Genomic DNA, 16692 nt, shown 5'->3' on the forward strand with positions numbered 1-16692 from the left:
AAAATGGGGATGTTGTTAGTGCTTGAAAACAATTTTGTACAAATGATGAGGAGAAAATACAGTCAGTAGAATTTAATTTGTATGTTTGTTTTGAAATCATAGGAAAGTGTAATATAAATTGATAAAGCCCCACTCTCCCATGAAGCTCACTGGGTCACTTTGGTCCAGTCGCTGTTTCTCAGTCTAGTCTACCTCACAGGCTTGTTGTGAGGATAAATGGGGAGGGGAGAACCATGTACACCACCTTGATCTCCTTGGAGGAAAAGGTGGTATATAAATGTAATCGATAAAGCAAAAACAAAGAAAAGATTATTGATGAACAACAATTTGATCCAGTAGCAGGACTGAAAAAAACTGCCATTGCTACTTATACAGTCTTGTTTCTTGCATTTTAAAATAAATGGTGCAAGCAGTGACCAAACGTTCTTACACTAGACTCATGGGACTGGTTGCATTTAACCATACAGTGGTACCTCGGGTTACAGATGCTTCGGGTTACAGATGCTTCAGGTTACAGACTCCACTAACCCAGAAATAGTGCTTCAAGTTAAGAACTTTGCTTCAGGATGAGAACAGAAATCGTGCTCCGGCGGTGCGGCAGCAGCGAGAGGCCCCATTAGCTACAGTTAAGAGGTTAAGAACGGACCTCCGGAACGAATTAAGTACTTAACCCGAGGTACCACTGTAGTTAAACTATGTTTTAATGTTGAACACGAAAGGTTCTTGCTCCACTCCTGTTCTGCTACTCAGAAACAAGCCAGAGTCTTGTTTGTGATTCTTTTCTCTGCAAACAAACCACAAGTGGTATGCAAATTTTGGTGTGTGTGTTTTTTTTTAGCTTATCGTGTGTGTGTGTGTGTGTGTGTGTGTGTGTGTGTGTGTGTTTGCTGTGATTGAGGGAAACAAAACATGAACCCAGGTTTGGTCATCACAACAAGTCAGATTTTGATTTATGGGCTGGTGGCATAGCAGGAAGAAAAGTGAGAATTTTTCAGTAGTATTCATTAGCATGCTGAACATTCACATTAAGCATTATTATTTTTAATTTTGGTTTGATGTTACATGCAAACCAGGCCACTGTTTCCTAAGATCTCCCTTTCCCAACCATTGTGTCACTTGCTGATTGTTTATAATCACTATTTCAGTGATTATACACTTCCTAGGTTATTTGGGGGAATTGGGCTTTACCTTTTAATTGGTTTAATTGGTTTAATATTTTGGCTCTGCTGGCTGGCACTGGTGGAAGTTGTAGTCTAAAACATCTGGACAGCACCCAGTTTGAGAAGGCAAGGCTAGGAAATAAACATTCCAAACAACCAAACACAATGCGACTTTAAATGCTGTTCTCTGCTTGATGAAATCCTACTTTGGGGTTGTGGTCATTGATGTGACTGGAAATAATATTGACATGGATGACTTTATATTGGTAGAATCCAGGTTTAATACTTTTGGAATTGTTACATCAAAGGAGCCGGTGATCATTCTTTTTATGTGTGTGTAAGGTAAGAAAGGGAAGTGTCTTCCCTTCCACATATCCTTCCATTAGCTTAAAAATAGTAAGTGATCCTCCTAGACATCTTCAAGCATGAAGATAAGAAGGTCAGAGAGATTTCTGGCTGGCCATCGGTTTCTATACTGCTTTTAAGAAATGTTGTAAGGTTATTTGTCAGATGTGGAAGCGCAGAAATTGTTTTTGATAGAAGTAGTGTGGATGGTCTTCAAAGGAATATTACAAGATATCTCTGTATAAGTGTAAGTTGTCCGTCTTTCTACATCATAGGCATCATTGTGGAGGGAAACATCCATGTTCCCGAGTGATCTTCAGAGGAATAAATGTGTGAAAAGATCCTAAAAATATGACCAGCTTTTTAAATTTCAGAGCTGCTCAGATTTTATTTTACTCAAGCGCATATTATTTCAAAGCCACTTTGAAATTTCAGCATTTTGTGATCTATGAAAAGTTCATTGGGAATGAGAAGGAAATGGCAAAAATGTTCAATTGTGCTATTGTTAACCATCTTTAGTTACCGGAAAAATCCGAGGGCTCCCTTGGACAAAAAGTAAAGACACCAACCAGAGTAAATTGGAGCAAATCAGCAGCCTGTAGGCTTGGCCTTTATTGAACTGTTGCAACAAGGTATTCCCCTCACTTGCAGGAGAGAGGAAAGACACAGAAAAATACATTACAGAAAGGAGGGGTTGAGGGAGGAGTTGTGGTGGTAACCTGAGTGTCCTGTCACCTGGCTGATTCCCTTCTCCCCCTTCCCCATGAGTCATTTTCAGAAGACAAAAGGTAGTAGCAGTTTCCTGCCCCCTGAGGGAAGATCTGATCATTGTCCTTTGTTCCAGTCCATGCTGAATCCACTCCCATATGGAAGTTCTTTGTGATCTTGATTGTCTTCTGTCTAGGACCATCAGGGTTGGCATAGCAACTGGGCAGGGCTCCTGTGGATGTGCTGGGATGTTCAAGGGATTATGGCTGGCCTGTATCAAACCTTCCCCATTTTGTAGTCCTTCCTTCATGGAGTAAAATAAAAGTGGAACAGTGCAAATCCGATGTATGGTTGATTTTCTATGAATTTATAACAGAAGCGTAGCGTATGTAGTGTGTGAGTGTGTGTGAAGTTTGTACAAACTGAATGATGGGGGGGGGGTTTCCTGCTACACTTTTTAGGGGTAGCATTTTCATTTATGCTTTACTTAAAAGATAACTGCTTTGAGCTTCCTGGTACCATAGAACCCCAAACAGTTTTGCTGTGCCCAAAATTTAGAATATTTCATTTTCCATAGGCAAACAAATGTGAGAATTATGAACATTACCTCCTTAAAGCCAGCATGTAAATTTCTTCTAGAACTGTTCGACATTGTGAAGCATTTTCATTCAAGCACCAAAAGATGCAAATCGTTATCTACATTTGCACTAAGTCATCAAATGCTCTTTTCCCCCCTTTGCAAGCACTCCAGGGTTTTTCAGTAGTTGATTAATGATTTGTTTGGAATTCTAATTCTTCCTGTTTTCCATACTGCATTTCTAAAGAGATTAGCAGAATAGTAAATTCTGTACAATCAGCACATATGTGTGTTGGAACTCGCAAGCTTAGGTAAGAGAAATATGCTTAGATGAATCCAAAGCTGTTGTTTGCACAGGAGTGGCCAAAGGGGATTTAAGAGTTCTATATGCTAAAGAGGTGTATTTTAGTGTGGACATCCAGCCATTCCCTCTAGCAGCATGACCCATAAAGCAAAATGCAGCCCACAAGACAGATATTGGTTTATGCCAGCTGTTTTGAGAAAAGACACACACTCAAGGACAGATTTTTCCATGATAATTTATTTGCAATTTCAACAAAAACAGAAGGTCTGTTGAGACTTGTTTGTAAACTAACTTTTAAACTGGAATAGCCTCTCTAGATTCATGTGTTCCATTGCTACTGTAGATAAGAATCTGTAGTCAGTCCATTAACATAAGCCAAAAAAGTAGGGGGAAATCTAGATTTGTACCACTGAATTAAGAGAATACAAAAGTGTAATCTTTTAAATAGCAACTATTGAGATCTGAACAGTCTCCGGACATTAATTAAATCATCCTACATAGAGGCAACTAAAATTGCCAGTGTTGTAGGGGGAAAAATGATCATGTTTAAGCATCTGTTTGGTTTTAGTGCAGAGATGAGGAAGCAGGAAATGGTTTGTGAGCCTTACCTGCATTGGCAATTTCCCCCAAAACAGCATTTCATATTGGAAGATATATGTTTGTTTTGCACAATGCTTCTTTATTGCACAGGCATGGAGACAATGGTTGTAGCCAACTCATGAAGACTCCCAGTGGTGGCCCTGGGCCAGTGTTCCATACTCTGAGCTTTTGTTTTAAAATTTGAAGAAAAGAAAAGTACAAAACTCTATCCCTCCTAGAAAGTTATGCAACAAAATTTTCAGGTACCTTCTTAGCAATTTTTGCTAATAAGTGATGTAGAAGCCTTGTATATAAAATGGGGTTCATGGGGAATGTGATAAAGGGACGTTTTATACAGCCAAATTATGTTTCCTTCTCAGCAGACAAAGTAAAGGAAAGCCGAATAGTTTGCAGATTTTCTGTAAAAGCTGCTTTGCCTATATGAGACACACACACACACGGAAATGCTTGCAGTTCTTCCTTTAAAGTTTTAAGCTATTGTTTGTAGCCTTTTTACACTAGTCACTCACCCTTGAAAGGTCTACTATAAAATCTTGTCGTAAGAATCTTGGGGAGTCAGCCACACTTGGTGTGACATTTTGTAACTTCAATGGGTGCACAGCAGGGATTAATTTATCCTCAGCTGCTCAGGTTTTTTTTGTTTGGTCTGCTGGCAGGACTGAAATTATTTAGGCCCTATGGCTTCAAAACCGCAAATACTGCAAAAAATAGAACTAATGAGCTTGGGGTGTTTTGATCGGCTGAAAGCCGCAAATACCCAAGTTAAATGGGACATTAATCATGAAACTAATTTTAAAATCTTTTACTTTCTAAGTCCTTAAATTTGCATTGCCTGGCTGCTTCTTATTGGCACGACACTGGTATCAGATGTGGATATTCGTAGCCACAACTCTATAGAAGTATGGAATGATTTAGTAGTAATATCCTTCTATAGTATCCTTCTATAGTAACAAAACTGGTAGAAAAACCCTGTGGAGGAAAGGCTAGACTAACCTTTGTGAAAGGAAACATATTGCAGGATACTTCTTGCTAAATGATGGTACAGTCATACCTTGGTTCTCGAACGTAATCCATTCCGGAAGTCCGTCCGACTTCCGAAACGTTTGAAAACCAAGGCGCAGCTTCTGATTGCCTGCAGGAGCTTCCTGCACTCAAGCAGAAGCTGTGTCAGACGTTTGGCTTCCGAAAAACGTTCAGAAACCGGAACACTTCTGGGTTTTTGACGTTCAGGAGCCAAAACATAGGAGTACCAAGGCGTTTGAGAACCAAGGCAGTTTAACAGTAGACTGTCACTTCATATCTATACCCCTAATTCTTACAATTTTTTGAACTTTGGTACCAGAATACTCTCTCTTTTCATTTTTATTAATAAGACACTGTATAATTGTAGAGTTCAATAAATTGTGATGGTGAGTCATCTGTCATTGCCATATGCAGGAATACAATCTAACAGATTCCTGAATAGTTTGCAACGAAAGTTGGGACTGGGGGGAGGGTAGCAAAAAACCAGTATAAGAATAGTAGTGGCAGGGAAACTAATTAAAAGTTGGGTATTTAGTGCCTCTGGTGCTGTGCTGTGGAACACCTTTCCCACAGAGATTTGGCAAACATCCTCACTTTTGACTTTCAGGGATCTGTGGAAGACCAGTCTGTGCCAACAGGCCTTTATAGATGTTTAATTAGCCAGTCACTTCAATGATTTTTTTGTATTTAATGGTGTTTTGTGTTTTATTGTTGTCCACTGCTCTGGTATTTTATGAGATGGCGATACAGAAAAACCTTTTGCCAATAAATAATGAATGAATAAATAAGCAAATGCAAAGAGAACTCTGGTGATTTATTTAATTTGCAAACTGAATATGGGATAGACTTAATAATAATTGATTTAAGGTAGCAAATAGCCATTGTTTAGGAATCTACCTGCAAGCTGATCTAGAATAAAAACAAGATTTCCCGGTCCTACAGAGGCCACAATTATAATATCTTGCAACTTGGCAAACTGTTCAGAAGTGTCCATTGGAACAATAATTTAGGAATGGCAGCTTCAGACAATCTTGAATCCTGTTTGATGGCACAACTTAGAAAAAAGAAAAGATAGTTCTGAGAGACCCAGACCCAGGCAATTCTACATTTATTTGAACCCAGAATTTATCTGTTCCTGTGAGATAAATCCTGCACCTGTTACCTAGTCCCTGTGGGAATGGGCAGACAGAGTGAGATTGCAGAAGCTTGAGGTGTGTTTGCTTTCTCTCCTCAGGTGTAATCTCTGGGGCAAAGTAAGAATGGAACAGGCCTTGCTTTCTGTACATAAATCATCAGCTATTGAAGGCAGGCATGAATGTAAGTCATGTATTCTCCTACAGAAGCCTTCACTTTGGAGAAGGAAATCCTTGCATGGGGGAATAGACACCCCTCATGTTTCTATTGAAGACATTTAACTTGATATTTTCAATGCAACTTGGGGAAAAGTAGCTGAGAGTAATAGGAGCCTTTTATTCCTCTAATGCCCCAATCATTTTGTGCTATCCTCTTTTTTCATTGTGATGTCTTTAATATGCTGATTTATCTTTGTCCATGTCTCCTTGAATTGTGTTCAGTCAACTTACTACCAATTCCAGATAATCTGTATTTATACTTGGGGAATCTAATGGAGACTAATTCAGTGTTTACATTTAAAAGGCAAGAGTTGATGCTATTGAAATCTAAAATAAAAACCTGTTTTGATAAATTTTTCCAGAAGCAATAAATTAATAGTAAAGCGACAGAGAAAGGTAAGCACAGAACGTTTGAATCATAGTAAGGCTTCTATCATTAAAGCTGGAAGCTTAACAATTTAACACATTGTTGCTTAGTATTGTTCTGAGTTGGGCAAGGAAGTAAACTGCATGTGAGACCTTTCTAACCCTTGGCTCCAACAAGTGTGATATATACGGCTCACTTCCTCTGTTAAGGTGATAGCCTGGGTGATGGGCCATTAGGGGAAACAAAGGAAAGGAGACAAAGGCGAGAGCAGAGAGGTAAAGTAGCAAGCCAGAAAGAGAGTCAGAGCAAAGTTTGAGCACAGTGTTTGATTTCTGTTTGAATCCAAGGCTGCAGCTAGGGGAGAAACAAGACTCTTTTGAGGTGTTAATGCAAGGAAACCCTCCACCATAGGCTCAGGTTGCGCATAACTGTAAATAAACCATATATCATAAAACCACCGCTGTCTCCGCTGTGCCTCATTCCCAAAGGAAGCGTGGAACCCCTGGAATCTCACACCGCTCAGAGATTAGTGTGGTATACAACCATATTATTAGACATCTTGTTGGATTGTGAGGCGTACTGTTTTTAAGCTTGGAAATGGAAGTCCTCCTAGCTGGAGAAGACTTCTGCAGTAGACCAAGTTTCTTGTGCAGCTGCTGGTGTGTGTGTGTAGCAGTTTCTTAGCAAACAGTCTCAAATGTTCTGCTTGACACCCTCGGCAGTACTCACTTCCCTGTTTTATAGCTGGATATCGATCACGGCATGAGAAATCAGTGACTGGTAAATGTCACCTGCTACTTCTCAAATAGTGTAAATTTTACCGTCTGTGCTATGTTTCGTCACATTAATCCCAACCACTCTCTGATCAAAATGTGGGTAGAGGATGAGAGCCAAGAGTGAGCTGGTTTATTATGGTTCATGCCTAGTTTAGTAACACAAATTAAAGAAGAGATGTTGTTCTAATTGGTATTAGTGCACTGGAAATGCTTTGGCCTCTGCATTTTATTCATGGGGCCTTTATTGTCTGAAGACAGTTCAAGCATTTGCTTCCCCCTGACCACCCCCAGGAGCTGCCAAAGAAAGATAGAAAGAGCGTCTGCTGAGGAATTAAAGCAAATGGAAAGTAATTTCCAAATTCCAGGGGTTTTAAGTTTGATAACCTCTGCCTGCTTCCAGCAGTAAGCTTGACTTCTTTTCTGGAGTAGCAGAAAATGCCTTTGATAATACAAACATTAAACAGGATGAGAACTCATCCAAGGAACCACAGCTAGCTGCACCTTTCACGAAAACACCCTTGTATAGTTTTACAAAATAAAGGCTGTTTAGGCGCTCTTGAGTCTTAATAAGAAGCCCAATGCAGGGGATTATGTACTATGTAAAGTGTTGATTTCAATTTCAATGGGTTGCTAGGACCACTCTCCATTTACTGGCAGGAGTCAGCTTTTGTTATACTACAGAGTGGTGCAGATCTTTCAGCTGTCCAGGAAGGAGTAGCTTCATTTCTGAATTTTCTTCTGCTTCCTACACTGTCTTATGCTCACTCAAAAGCAGATACAGTGGTACCTTGGAAGTTGAACGGAATCCGTTCCGGGAGTCCGTTCGACTTCCAAAACATTCGGAAACCAAAGGGCAGCTTCCGATTGGCTGCAGAAAGCTCCTGCAGCCAATCGGAAGCCCCATCAGACGTTCGGCTTCCCAAAATTGTTCGCAAACCGGAACAGTCACTTCCGGGTTTGCAGCGTTTGAGAGCACAAAATGTTCAGGAACTAAGCTGTTCCAAAACCAAGGTACGACTGTGCTAGAATGCATTAGACTTGACCTGTGTGTCCTTAAACTCCCATGAAAGGGGCTTCCACAAACTCCATTGTAGAACAAACAGTATAGTGAAAACCTAGGTAGTGTTTTGATACATCTAGCACATTTAAAACTCTAAAATCTGTTTAAAAGCCTGCTGGATATATAAATATATATATTTAAAAGTCTCCAGTAAGCAAAGGAACTTCAGCAGGATGGGGGCTTGCCCAACTGGAAGAGAGTTCCTCAAAACAGAGCCCATAGTACTAATCAGATAGCTCCTTGTCAATACGAGCGATAGGGACCACTAACAGTGGCTCCTCCAAAGACCTCAGAGATCAAGCAGGTATGTAAGGGATCAGGCAGTCCCTTGAGGTATCCTGGATCTAAGTCATTAAGGGCCTTGCAAATTAATAAAAGAACCTTGAACCTGGAGTGGACTTTCCAGATGCACAATGGCTGCCAAACATAATCTTCTGGTTCAAACTGTTCTGTATACATGTAGCAGTAAGATGCACCTCTCATGGCAGAAAAATGTTTGCCTTAATCAATAATGGCCCCACATTAATGGTGCAATAGAAAGCTGTAAGCAGCACTGCCACCTCAACGGAGGCAAAATCACAGTCCAAGCTGCCTGTGTGCAAAAATCAGCTTTTGTGCTTTTAATTAGTACTGGTTGAGCACTTTTAGCTGAATTATGTATTTGATGAATATAATAATGTTGTTGCCTATCATGTAAATTATTCAGGAAGATTATTTTCCCAGGTCTTTGAATAATGGAATTATTCATAGGGAAGGTGTTGTACATTCCACTTGTCTTGTCACTCACCAATGAGTTTAGCACTGGAAGAATCTAATATTTTAACTGATAATACTACAAGTTTCTAGTACTCATTGAAACAAGAGGAAACCAGAATTGTTTGGATAGTATCTGAAGAATGCTGAAAAACCAGAAGTAGGTTAGAAAGAAATCAGTGGTCTGTGTTTTGGACTTCCAGTTCTCCATACATCTCCATATGTTTTCCAAGCAAGTAGCCCTAGCTCACATAACTCCACTTACTAACTTGAGTGAATCTCTTTCAGCAACTTCCCTCTTTTTCTGCTGCTAATCCTTGCAAAACCAAACACTAAATTCTCATAAAGCCATATTTTTGGAAGCAGGATAACTTGCAGAGTTAGCAGATATATGCAGATTTACTTAATTAGCATAAATCTGGGCATAGAATGTTAGTTTCTTGAGTACACAGAGTGCTGTTCAGAGGTTTTTTTTTCCAAATGTGTTGTAGAATAAATAATTTTATTCTCTTCCCAGCCAGATTCGTTCTTATTTTAAAGCATGGGGCAGGTTTTTTCTTCCTCTGAAGGGCACCAAGTTGGATCATTTCGATGACAGAGGAATTTGAGGGAAATGTTACTGTTTTAAAAATGCAAAAATACAGTTCGTCTGCACCACCACCCCGTCGTTCATTTAGTGCTTTGTTGTTGTGTCTGAAGTGTCCAGGAACAAGACCAATTGATATTGTGGAGCTTGTCTGTAGGTGTATATCAGGTTAAATGGATCTGTTTCGTAGTTAAAGCGCATGCCTTTCTTTGGGGAGTTAATAACATTGCCAACAAATTGTGTGAAGAATTGTTCGGGAAGTAATGGAAAGGAAATGGAATTAAGTTTCTAGTGACATAGAAATATGGTGGAAGACGTTGTGGCCGGCGACACGATGGGCCTTTATATATTGGTTTGGGGGCAGGTGCCAAAAAAAGAAGAAGCCCAATTTTGGATTGGAACTTGGTCCTTCCTTTTACTTATGGCGCAAGTCTTGCTAATATATGCTTCAGAATTCCTTCTTGTACGTTTGGATCAAATTCATTCAAATCAGCAGCTGAAAGAAAAACAAATTCCTGGATTCTTTTCTTTTAAAAAGGGAAATGAGACTCATGCCATTACAAATTTATTTTCCTATATTAATCTGCCAGTTAGTAGAATTAAAGCGTAATTTAAAGCTTTAGAGGTTCTTTGTGAAGTATGAAATAAGCCAGAGGCACAGCGGCGGCTTGAAGACTTGAATGATTGCCAGTCCGCCTGGGCTTCAGCCCATTAGGGTCATCAGTCTCGCCAAAATGAAGAGGGTGTTGATGTTAAACATTTGTCCAAGGACATTTTTTTTTTACAAAAAAACCCCTGGTGTACTGGAATTCCTTCTAATCTGTTCTATTTCTTGCCTTGGGAAGGAGGGGGTGATGTGTGCTTACTGTCGCTGACTTCCTTGCTTGGCTTTTTTTCTCGAAAAAAAAACTACTTTGGCAAGCCGACTAACTCAGCGGTATCTTCCCTTTATTAGTCTGGAAGATCTTTCAATGGTAGATTTAATTTAAGGCAAGCTAAATCACATCTAGACAAATATATCTGTTATGGAAATGCATTTAATGAATTCCTCAGGCACTAAATAACTGCTTTGATGTAGCATACTAATATAAAAAGCAGTATTTGTATAACTCTCAGAGTAATAGCAATAATAAAATTAAAAATGAAGCCATGGATAGAAATTTGCATGTACATTCTGGCAAACATGATTACTCTTATTGCAGATGTGACTATGAGAGCAGGAACGGTAAACATGCAAGTTCCTGAAAAAAAGGTGCAATTTTCCAACCTGAGCCGAAAGCATCATGAAAGAATCATTTCCACCCAAAGGCAGCAGAGTAATTTTAACGTCAACCCTTTCTGTCTGCTTTATTTAATGTTGTACAGTTCTGTTTTGCAGAGGATCTTTGCTGTTAGAATGAACGTTGAAATATTGTGATAATGGTGAATTCAAAAATTAAAAGCAATTAAGAGCAAATAATAAAAGCTTCTGATGAATGTTGGGTTACAGTCGTTCGCCTGGTGTTAAGCATTTTGCACAAAGACCTACAAATGCATTTAGTTGGAAATTAGTATTGCGGGTAGTTATAGAATTGTGTAGGTATGTTTCTGAAGTCGAGGACGTGTGTTAAGTGCCTCAGATTAAATGTTTGGTCTTGCACTCAGTTATGCATGCTTACAACATTGATCAGCCCTAAGTGTGTTTATTAGTTAATGTTCCAAGAAAGTCAGCCAAATTTGTTATGAATAATGAAATACTGAAGTGTTCAGTACAGCTGTTCAGCCATTGCTTCCTCTGATTTTCCACCCACCCACCCACTACAACTACCCAGTTAGGGCAACCCAGCCAGATGGGCGAGAGATAAACAATAAAATAATAATAATTATTATTATTAGTTAACATTCCATACCTTAAGTCCAATTGCTTTAAGGTCTCCCCCTCCACTTGTTTCCTGATTTATTTATATTTATTTAAAAGATTTATATCCCACTTTTTGCTGCATCTGCATCTCAAACATGCTTACATTTAAAAAAAAAACAAATAAATACTGTATACAGAATTTAAAGCATAAATTAAAAACCAGTGATGAAAACATCAGGACAGCATTCATAGAAACATAGGATGATCTAGCTCAGTTCATTCTACACCAAACTGCAGTGGCTTTGTAGGTTTTCAGGTGGTGAATTTTTTCTACTGTTACTGGAAGCACCAGGAACTGAAGCTGGGACCCAGTGCATGCATAGGAAAACATCTGCTTTATCATGCTATGGCCCTTCTCCTAAAAGATCGTTCATGGTGCAATACAGCCATTTTAACCAGGCACCTGAAACTTAGTAGGACGGTGCTTGTCCGATTTGCAGCTCCCCCAAGTCTGCTGATATCCTTCTCTTACGCATGGGTTGGTGCTATATTGGGAACATAAGCAAAGGTGCTCAACAGAATGAACTATGGAAATCAAGAGAATGATAAGGGCTTTCGTGATTTCTGAGCATAAACTGAAGTTACGATGCATACATAAAGCCCAATGTGAAATGGATCCCTGAGGAAATTGCATATCAGTTATTCCACATGAAAACAATTCCCAGCTCGTAAATACCTTAGTATAATAGGGGGAAAGTACTTTATATTCTATTCTATTCTATTCTATTCTATTCTATTCTATTCTATTCTATTCTATTCTATTCTATTCTGCCCTTCAGCCAAGGATCACAGGGTGGTTTGCAATATAAAAACACAAAATGCATAGCATAGTGACAAACAAAAACAATCCCCCCTTTATAACCTGTCTCCTTAAGAGATTTATCTTCTCTGCAATAGGAGCGTTTAAATATGCTTTTCTACGAGATGCACCTATGGTCCGAGACAGTATATTCCCAGAAAGGTTACACCACGTGATGCTATGGCGTGTGTAATTGGCTTTAGACTCAATCTCAATTCACATAAAGCATTTGAATGGAAACATATCAAATCCAGCATATTTATTAATCGATAACTGAATGTTTATAGCTGCCCCATACCACAAGTTGTTGTATCATTGCCAGAATAGTCTGCTGCTGTTCCTTCAGTGAGCTCAGGGCAGCATACACAAAACAACCCTGTTAGGTAAAAGGAGGCTGAGAGATGGTGACAGGAGGGAGTCCGCATCATGGCTGGCAAAATTTGAACCCAAGTCTCCAGAGTCCTAGTCCAACATTCCAACCACAGCGCCACATGTGTTGAGGGTGGTCAGAGAGGGGGAGGGTTCATTGCAACAGATTGCCTACAAATGTTCCTTAATGGTTGGTGACGAAATTGTCAATCACATTTCTCGTTTTGTCCCCACCTCCTTTAAGCCAAAGGAAGGGGGCAAGCAAGGTATGTGAGGAAAAGCAATACAGTGGTACCTCAGGTTAAGTACTTAATTCGTTCCGGAGGTCTGTACTTAACCTGAAACTGTTCTTAACCTGAAGCACCACTTTCGCTAATGGGGCCTCCTGCTGCTGCCGTGCCTCTGGAGCCCAATTTCTGTTCTCATCCTGAAGCAAAGTTCTTAACCTGAAGCACTATTTCTGGGTTAGCGGAGTGTGTAACCTGAAGCGTATGTAACCTGAGGTACCACTGTACAAGTACTTGTGGGGAGAGACTACAGTTTTGAGTTATACACAGCTGGAGAGACAAGGAAAGAGCAGGCTCTGGGAAGTACCTTTTTGGGGGGAGAGGTGTCTGCTTCTCTCTGGAAATCTAATGGGGGGCAGTGCATTTGTCTGCTCAGCTATCACTCAATCTGTATATTTAGTTGATTGTGGCTGACTACTGCTGTATTGTTGCCTTGCATTTTGGGTGTTTTCCATCTCCTAGCATCCAATTTCTCTTATTAAATTAGTAGCATTAGTAGTCAGACACACAGTAAAGCAATTTACGGATCGGAAACATGTCCTAACCAACTTAAGAATGCATAGTAGCAAATATTTTACCTTGTAGTATTCAATTCTTACTACTGCCCAAATTACCTGTCGTTGGAAAATTACAGGTCTGTCACCTGTGTGTTGTTGGAGCCAGCTGATTTCGCTAGTCAAGGGCCTTGGGAAAGTAGAAACTTTGCACACACAGTTGTTTCCGTTTTGAAGTCTTTAGACAGGTTGTCATCAAAGCATTCATCCTTTTAAACCAATTTAGTTACCGTTGACGATGGAAGCCATTCTTGTTTGTTTGCGTAAACCCCGAGGACACACATACCTTAATATATGCACACACGAAACAACCCACCTGTCTCTGCTGTAGTTTTTGCTTTCATTTTGATACTGTTTGCTAAAAATAAAAACATAGAAACAAACTTTTCAGCAGTTCTGGGCTGTGCGAGAACATTGCTTCACAACTCTGAAGTAATTGAGTGCTACTTCATCAGTGACATTTCTTGCTGAATAAAGGTTTGTGGTTTGGGGAGCTAGTTCAGTTCTGCTTAGGTTGCGAGAGCAGTTAAATTGCCTCGTCAGGTGCAGTGCTCCATCTTGCGTGTAATAATGTAGTTTAATTCCTACACTCTTGGTTTAACAGGACCAAATATAATAATGTTGTGTACACCCCAGTCTCCAAGCAGCAAGAGATTCCTGGATTCCAGGTGTATATACCAGGTGTATATTCCATTCATACTTGGAATGAAGGTCAATGGAGACTGTGGTTTCTATTTACACATATATACAACTTGAGCACAGGGACGTGGGTGGCGCTGTGGGTTAAACCACAGAGCCTAGGGCTTGCTGATTGGAAGGTCGGCGGTTCAGATCCTTGCGACGGGTGAGCCCCCGTTGTTTGGTCCCAGCTCCTGCCCACCTAGCAGTTTGAAAGCACATCAAAGTGCAAGTAGATAAGTAGGTACCACACCGGTGGGAAGGTAAACAGCGTTTCCGTGCGCTGCTCTGGTTTGTCAGAAGCGGCTTAGTTATGCTGGCCACATGACCCGGAAGCTGTCTGCAGACAAATGCCGGCTCCCTCAGCCTATAGAGCGAGATGAGCGCGCAACCCCAGAATCGTCCGTGACTGGACCTTACGGTCAAGGGTACCTTTACCTTTTTACAACCTGAGCTCAGGAAGGAAGGGGTCAGAGCATTAGCACCCCAACATATCTTGCTTCCCAATTAGGTTTCTGGGGAAGCCCCCAACCCAAACCATAGGTTTGGGATTCAGCCCATGGAGAAAAGTCAAAACCCTCTGCCTGAATTCACTCACAAAAGTAGCCTCCCCTGGCCTATTTTTCTCTTTCCTAGGATGATGTAGCATCCAGCCAGGTGAATGGCGGACAGCACCTCCACTTGTTGCTATGGCAACATGCCCCACTCTTTCATCATGCAGAAATATGGTGCTTAGCTAAGCGCTGTGGCCCTTAGCATAACAGAAACTGTCTGACTGGTTTAGCAGTGGCTTCTACTAGATTCCAAACCTCACAGATACTGAATCAGTGGCCTGGAAGAGACTCATGGATATCATGCAGACTGACCCCCCCACCCCAGCCCCTGCTCTGAAAGCCTTGTATCACTATATATTCTTAAAATTCTTTCTTTGCATAATACTCCCCCCCCCCCCGCAAAAGTTAGCTGCTTGTGAAATGCTTTATACAATTGTGTTCCTACCAATAACTGGAGCTCATAAGCACTTCTATAATATAGATATTTTCTTTTGAATCTTACAAATAATAAGAGTATCTAGATGAATTTGTATTTTTGACGTTGTATGTCATGTCCTTGACATACTTACTGTTCTTGGAATAATTCATGCGAAATGTATCTCAACTGTATGAATCAGTAAACACATTTTGTCTAATTCGAAGCCCATTCACGCTTTGTAGGTAGGGTGTCGTTAAACTATATCTGATTAACTTCCTAGAAAATGTCATATTAAGGAAAGAGGTTTAAAGGGGTGAGGAGGAATGAAAAATGAAACAGATGAAAGAATGGAGAGAAAGTAATACTGGTGAGAATGGAAGAAAGACTAGAGAGGGAAAATAACAAAATGTTATGATGGTGTTAACAAAGAGCAGTGTGCTTATTCATAAGAAGATTCACATGGTTTATAGCTTAAATTGGTGAAGTAAATTGATATGTGGAAGCACGCAATACTTACACATAAGAAAAATGGTTATAAACCAAACTATTCACAAAATTCACAAAATAACCTAATTTTTTTTTCTTGTTTCAATAATCAGACATGTTTATGGAACATTCATCCTTCCTAATTAACATCTCAAATTAACAAGTGAGATGCTGATTTATAACATGCAGGTATCTCTACTATCCTATTGAATACCTTTATAAGATGCAATATATATGGCACCACATCTGGAAATGGTTATTCAGTAGATGAAATAACAAAATCATGAAACTGAATCACCAAGACTGAAAGCTATTCCTTGGACCTTTGCACTCAGTAATAGTATGACCATATAAGATTATTTGCTCTTCAGCAATTTTGCTGCTTTTAGTCTGTCATGTGAAAGACCTGGGCCAGACATCTTGAAATGGAAGCAGTTCTTAATGTGCTATTTTATTTTTTTAATGGAGATTGTGCTCTTTTATGCACTCATTGTTGCTGAGAGAGGAGTACTTTGCCTTGTAAAATATCACAGATTATTTCTATTGTCAATGAAAATTACAGACTGAGCTTCAGCTGAAAATGAAGGTTTGTCTTCCTTGCAAAACTGGACACAAGTTATTTCATACCTGCCACTGGGTGGATTTGCTGTGTAACACCTTTCACTCATTAGCTGTGCAGCTGGGAACAAACACCTGAGCACTACTCCTTTCTCAGTCTGATTGCTTAGATATATAGATCTCTTTCTCTAGCAATGGAGGGGCACTCTTGCACTATTGAACAACAAAAATGGGACAGAACAGCAGCCACCCAGAAAATTTATGGTATAAAAGGTTTGAGAATTTCAGGCAGTAAAAGTTATGGGACGAAACAATTAAGTCTATCCTTTTAAAATATTTCAATTGAACATAATAAAATGAAAAAATATAAAAGGAAACAAAAAGTGCCCTAATAAAAATATGGAACAAATCTATAATTCTTTATATAGTTGTCTAATACAAAGGTATATAAGTAAAATTATTGTTATTATATATATAT

At 39.7% G+C, this 16692-nt stretch overlaps 1 protein-coding gene and 1 long non-coding RNA gene across 3 annotated transcripts in view; one reads left to right on the plus strand and one right to left on the minus strand.

Moving 5' to 3' along the window:
- Window positions 1-16692, plus strand: part of KLHL29 (kelch like family member 29) — a 408337-nt gene that overhangs the window by 200326 nt on the left and 191319 nt on the right. The gene's annotated exons all lie outside the window — the stretch shown is intronic.
- Window positions 5575-16650, minus strand: LOC310759837. Its single transcript, XR_014546552.1, has 3 exons — window positions 14797-16650; window positions 13545-13878; window positions 5575-5771 (listed from the first exon to the last, which is right to left on the minus strand). It is a non-coding gene; the product is annotated as an uncharacterized lncRNA (long non-coding RNA).

The sequence above is a fragment of the Podarcis filfolensis genome, assembly GCF_964270895.1.
Source record: "Podarcis filfolensis genome assembly, chromosome: 3".
Classification (NCBI taxonomy): Eukaryota; Metazoa; Chordata; class Lepidosauria; order Squamata; family Lacertidae; genus Podarcis; species Podarcis filfolensis.